Raw genomic sequence first — 6,100 nt, forward strand, 5'->3', positions numbered from 1 at the left:
GTTTAAAAAGGCAAGCTGCAAAAATTGTTCCTCATACTCTTGACTCCATCCACGGAGTTTCAAACAGATATTCTCTGGTATTAGTTTCCAAGTTATTCTTCCAGAAGTTGGGCTCTGGGGATTTCCCTGGTGGCCCAGTGGTTAAGGCTCTGTGCTTCCACTGCAGAGGGTGCAGGTTCAGTCCCTGGCCAGGGTGCTAAGACCCCACATGCTGTGCTGCACAGCCGAAAAAAAATGAAGTTGGAGTTTTAAAAAAATACACTTACAAGAAAATCCACATATATTGTTTTTTGGGATTTTTTTTTTTTTTTTACAGAAATGGCAACATAGCAAATACAATGTTAATTTGTTCACTTAACATTGTGCTTGAGAGTCTTTACATATTTGCATACCTAGACTTTCCCTATTCAGTTTTATATTAATAGTTACATAGGATTCAGTTGTATGGGTGTATCATAGTTTATTTTACCTGGTTTGGATTGATAGACATTCAGATTATATTTTTATGTTTTGCTATTTCAAACAATCATGCAGTAATAACCTTTCACATATGCTATTGTGGTTGAAGTTCATCTGTGGGATAAAGTCCTAGAAAGGAAATTGCTAGGTCAAAGCATTTATAATTTAATATTGCCCAAATGCCTTCTTTAGGGATTATTCTAATTTACATTCCCATCGTCAGTAAGTGAGAGTCTGTTTTTCCTCACAGCCATGCCAACACAATTAAACTCTGGAATTTTTTGACAGTCCAGTAAATGAAAAAGCTCAGTGAAAAAGTAAATTAAAAAGTTCAACTTTTAAAAGAGTTGTTCAATTGTTTATTGCTTTTTAAGATTTGGATTTTCCATCCCAGCAAAAGCACAGGGTTTCTTTTCAGTCCCAGGTAAAAAGCACAGAATTTACCTTTTTAACAGATAATAGGATAAAATGTGTTCATTTTTTAATAGTAAAAGATGTTTATCATTTTTCACACTAAGTAGCCAGATAAATGATAATTATAATTGCAAGCCATATGGAAACATGATTAACCTAAGAATATGAAATAATTACATACAGTTTGGGGGGTATACATACAATATGCTTTCATCCACCTGGCCAGTCTCTGTCTTTTGGTTGGTGCATAAAATGCACCCATTTTAAATATGCTTTGACAGATGGAATGCCATGTAACCACTACCCACCAGCATCAAGGTACAGAACGTTTCCATCAGCTCATGTGGTTCCCTGTATCCCTTCCCATTCACTCTTCAGTCTCCCCTCCCCCCCAGCCCAGGCCCAGGTCACCACTGATCGACCTGCTTTCTAATAGCTACTGATTAAATTTCGCATTTCTAGAATTGCATACAAGTGAAACCATGCCATGTGTATCCTTTTGTGTCCAGCTTCTTTCTGTAGTGCTTTTGAATCATCTATGTTATTATGTGTACCTGTAATTTGTTCTTTTTTATTGTTAGTGAGACTCTGTTGTATGGATAGAGGTACAATTTACATATTCACCTGTTGATAGACGTTTGAGTAGTTTTCAGTTTTGTTTATCAAAGCTTCTCTGGACATCTATCTGTGTATGAGTCTTTGTATGGGTATATGTTTTCATTTGGATAAATACTAAGGAGTAAAACTTCTGGCCCTAGAAACTGCCAAGCCAATTCCGGGATGGCTGTGCCAATACTTGGTGTTGTCAGTCATTTCCAGTGGGTCTGCCTGATGACTTGGAGCCCCTTTTTGGGTGCTCATTGGGTATATGTCTTTTTTGGTGAAGTATCTGTCAGATTTTTTTCTCACTTTAAAATCTGGCTTTATCTTATTGGTATAATATTTGTATTAGTTCTAAGAGTTCTTAGTAAATCCTGGATATGTCTTTTAGCAGGTATTTGAAATATTTTCTCCCAGACTGTAGCTCAGCTTTCTAACTTCTTAATGATTAATTTTTTAAAGCAATAGATTTTAATTTTGATGAAGTTAGTCTGTACTTTTTAAAGTATTTATATATGTGTATGTTTGTGTCAGGTCTTAGTTGGGACACGCAGATGGGGTCCTCATTGTCATGAGGGGTCCTTGCAGCGCACAGACTCCTTAGTTGGGGCGCTCAGGCGCGTGGTTGTGGTGTGTAGGCTCCGGGGTGCGCTAGCTTCAGTAATTGCTGCCCATGGTCTTAGTTGCTCCATGGCGTGTGGGATCTTAGTTCCCATCCAGGGATCAAACCTGCATCACACGGTGGATTCTTAACCACTGGACCACCAGGGAAATCCCTATAATTTTTTCATGGTGAGAGGTTTTGTGTCCTTTCCTGGAAGTCTTTGCTCATCTTTGCTGAAGGTCTTGAAGATTTTCCCCTGTTTTCTAGTACTTTTAGCCACAGTGCCTTAAAGTACTAGCTGAATCTATAAACTTTTAGAAGTGCTTTTTTTTTTTTAGTACTTTTAGGTCTGATCCACTTTGAGTTACTTTTTGTATATGGTATGAGATAAAAGGCTGAGACATTTCCCCCGGCCCACCCATGTGGGTATCCAGCACATCTTCTTGAAAAGGTATATTTTTTCCATTGAATTACCTCAAAACTTGAAATTTATCATGTCTCTTATTTTGTGTGAAGTTGAAATTTTGTAATATGTTTAAGAGCTATTGTGTTTCTTTTTCTGTGAAATGTTATTTCATGTATTTTTTTTTTTAGTGTTGGTTGTTTCTATTTTTGTTTTGACATCTGGAACTCTTTATAATAGAGAGATTAGTTCTTTTTGATATAAGTTGTAAAAATGTTTAACCCAATTTGTTGTCTGTAGTTTGACTTTGCTTATACTTTTTCATGAAATTTGACAGATGTATTTGAAATGATATATATTTTACTTTATGGCTTTTAGGTTTTAAGTCATAAGAAAAACTTCCATTCTAAGATCATAAAGGAATTCCATGTACTTCCATTATTTTATTTTTTACATGTAATTGTTTGACAAACCCCTTGGGATTTAAATGAGCATAAAATATATAGAATCACATTTTTTTCAGTGCTATGTATTTCCGTTTGCCTTGGGATCTATCTCTGGGTTTTCTGTTCTGTTCCATTTGTCTGTTCACTAAGACCACATGGTTTTAATTACTGAGGTTTCATAAAATGTTGAATATCTATAAGATTAATTCTTTTTAATGCTTCTTAAGACATTCTTCCTGGGAGTTTCCTGGCAGTCAGTGTTTAACCACTCAGCACTTTCACTGCCGAGGATGTGGGCTGACTCCCTGGTCTGAGAACTAAGAGCCTAGAAGCCACACAGCGTAGCCAAATTAAAAAAAAAAAAAAGAAATTCTTCCTGCCTATTCTTGTTGCTGTTTTAAAATAAACTTTAGAATTACCCTAGTAACTGTTTTGGGGACTCTTGTTGGTGGTCCAGTGGTTAAGACTCTGCTCCCAACACAAGGAACTTGGGTTCTATTTATGATTGGGGAACTAAGATCCTGCCTGCCAGTGGAGTGGTCAAAAAATTGTTTATATCTTTATGGAGACCATATTAAATGTGTGAAGTAACTCAAATAATTGCAGTCTTTATGGTACTGAGTCTTCCTGTCCATGAACCGGCATGTTTTTATGTTTTTTTTTCCTCTTAGTGTTCTTCAGAAGTTTTCAGTGTTCATACTGTAAAATGTCTTGAACATTTTTTTAAAGTTTATTCCTAGGTACTATATCTTTTCTGATACTACTGTAAACAGGGTCTTTCCTTTCATTACATTATCCAATCAGTGTGCAATTTACTTCTCTGTAGGAGTTCTGTACCTTACTAACTTAATTCTCACCTTACTAACTGTATTTTTATTCACAGTACTTCAAAGTACTTCATCTTCAATATACAGTCAGATGTTGACAACGTCACCTCCTCATATCAGTGCTTTAAAATGCTTTCCCTTTTATAGTTGCATTGGCTAGCGTGGAGGTGGGTGTTTGTAAGGTGAAAGAGAGAGGATGTTATGCAGAAAGATCCAGTAGAGAGAGAGGCAGAGGGAGACTGTAGAGGAAGAGAAGGGAATGGGCTCCTGAGCCCTGATGGGATTAGCTCTGGACAAAGACTGACACCTCACCCTGGAGAAAGAAGGGAGGAAGTAAGGCTGGGGGCAGGATCCCGGCACTTCTGTGCGCATGGGGGCGGGCTGGGGTAGGCGGCAGCTCCGGGGTGTTTATTAACTCAACAGTTTGCAAGGGAAAGTGCCAGTGGTAAACCATAGTCACTGTGTCACTCACACAGGCCTCTCTGGGTTAGCCCTTTGGTGGGGCTGCCAAGCCAAAATCCATGAAATTGAGAGTGATGAGGTGGTGGGGACTTGGGGAGGTTTGTGTATTGCAGGGGTAGAAGCTGGGAGGAGAAATTTTCTGGTTCCTCCTGGTGGGTGGTTCTTGATTCCCATCCTAGGCCAAGTGGAGTCCAGCACCCCCAACCAGGGCAGCAAGAGATGGTTGGTCCACAGATGGGATGACCGAGCACCAGCAGGCCCCCAGAGGGCCTTTCCAGAGGGATTTGTGGCAGGACTGGGCCCAGAACCTGTGTCTCATGGCTCCAGCCCATGACTTCCTCTTCCGTCAGTGGGGACTGTGGGGCAGTGGGATTGGCTTGGAATAATGAGCGTCTTGAGATGCTGGCTTTGTGTTGCTCCACTTAGCCTGGCTCCACTGTGTGGGCATGGGCGTGGACTGTGTGGGGGTGGGCAGAGGGGGGCATATTCCCCATCTGCTGCCCCAGGTCCTCTGCCACTCAGCCAGGAGAGAGGCTGGAGAGAGAGAGAGAGAGGAAAGGCGTGAAGAGGGGAGAGGAGAGGGAGGAGACTGAGGACCAAAGGGACTCGCCCACCACAGTCCTCAGCCTGGAGCTTCTTCCCCTGGACTGGGACTCCAGTGTGCTTCCACTGACTCTCCAAGATTGGCAGTGTCCACCATAGAACAGGCACCAGCAACTGGTTTTTAAAGTGGACTTGTTGCAGGACTTCCCTGGTGGTCCAGTGGCTAAGACTCCAAGGTCCCTACGCAGAGGGCGAGAGTTCAATCCCTAGTTAGGAAACTAGATCCCACATGCCACAACCAAGAGTTAGCGTGCTTCAACTAAGACCCAGAGCAGCCCAATAAATAAACACACATTAAAGTTTTTTTCTTTAAATGGACCTGTTGTGTAAGATGAAGCAGCATTAGATTTGCTGAGGAAGATGAAGACAGATAGCACAGGTGAAGAGAGGGAGAAAGGAGAGACGGAGGGAGAGACAGGCAGATGGAGAGGGATGCTGGAAGATGAGCAAGGAGAGACAAGCAACAGGGAGACGGACAGCGGGAGGAGGTAGGAGCCAAACCATGGCACCTGCCGCAGGGGTGAAAACAGGGCCCTGAGGGTCACCCTGGAGGAGCCAGAGTCACACCTGAGGGAACAGAAGATGCTTGGGGCGGGGGGCGCCCAGCTGTCTCCTGGGACACCTTGTCCTGTTCTGCGTTTTTTTCTCCTTGAAGGAGCTGGCAGAAGCCCAGTCGTGAGTTTGTGGCACCATCTTGTGGCAGTTTGGGGGATAGCTGGTTTTCCCCTGGAAGTGCTTTCCAAAGCTGGGAAGGATCTTGGGGGCAAAGGAGCTGCCGCTGTGGAGAGAAAGTGAAGAGTAGAACCAGAGGCTGGGGGGCAGGCCTGGGAGATGCCCACCTTGCCCAACTGTTCCCACACACACTCACACACCCATCCCTGTGTACACCCAGGCCCAGGGTTGGCGAAGCAGTGATGAGGGGTCAGGAGGGGTGTGGGAGGCCGGATAATGTGAGGGTTTGGCCAGGAGAATTGGGGGAGATTGACCAGAGAGGAACAAGGAAACTGCAGATCATGGAGCTAAATCTGCAAAATGGAGCCAATTATATCAAAGGGCATTTTAAGACCTTTCTAGGATGAGGTGTCTCCCCCAAATCAATTATTGAAATGCACAGAATTGTCAAATATAACATATTACCATAAAATAACACAAAGTGATTTTTATAAGTTTGCCTTGGAAATTATTTGACTAAGAGTAATTCATTCACGGTGTAATTATCTGCATGTTCTCAGCACTCCGTGGGGTTCTCCGCACTCCGTGGACATTCATTTACATTCTGGAA

Source organism: Capra hircus, chromosome 21 (genome assembly GCF_001704415.2).
Source record: "Capra hircus breed San Clemente chromosome 21, ASM170441v1, whole genome shotgun sequence".
NCBI classification, from domain to species: Eukaryota; Metazoa; Chordata; class Mammalia; order Artiodactyla; family Bovidae; genus Capra; species Capra hircus.